This window comes from Labeo rohita, chromosome 10, assembly GCF_022985175.1.
Source record: "Labeo rohita strain BAU-BD-2019 chromosome 10, IGBB_LRoh.1.0, whole genome shotgun sequence".
In the NCBI taxonomy this organism is placed as follows: Eukaryota; Metazoa; Chordata; class Actinopteri; order Cypriniformes; family Cyprinidae; genus Labeo; species Labeo rohita.
The window spans coordinates 5,506,855-5,507,177 of NC_066878.1; positions in this window are offsets into that span (position 1 = coordinate 5,506,855).

Genomic DNA, 323 nt, shown 5'->3' on the forward strand with positions numbered 1-323 from the left:
TTATGCTGTTTTTCTTTGAAATTCCATTATTTTCCCTAGTGCTAAAGTGTAAAAAAAGGTCTCATTTTACCTCAAAAGAATTATATAATAAATTAATATAATGAAATAAATATAAATATATTGAAATAAGTATATTTAAAAAAAATGTACATGTTAAATTAAATGACATTTAAACAGATTTTTTATTTTTTTAGATCGGACTTTTGTGAAAGGTGTTTTTTTTTTATTATTATTTTAAAGAGGAGATTGGATGCAAAATTCACTTTTACATGGTGTTTGCATATACAGGGGTGTTGGGAGTGTGTTAACAACAATCTTACAGT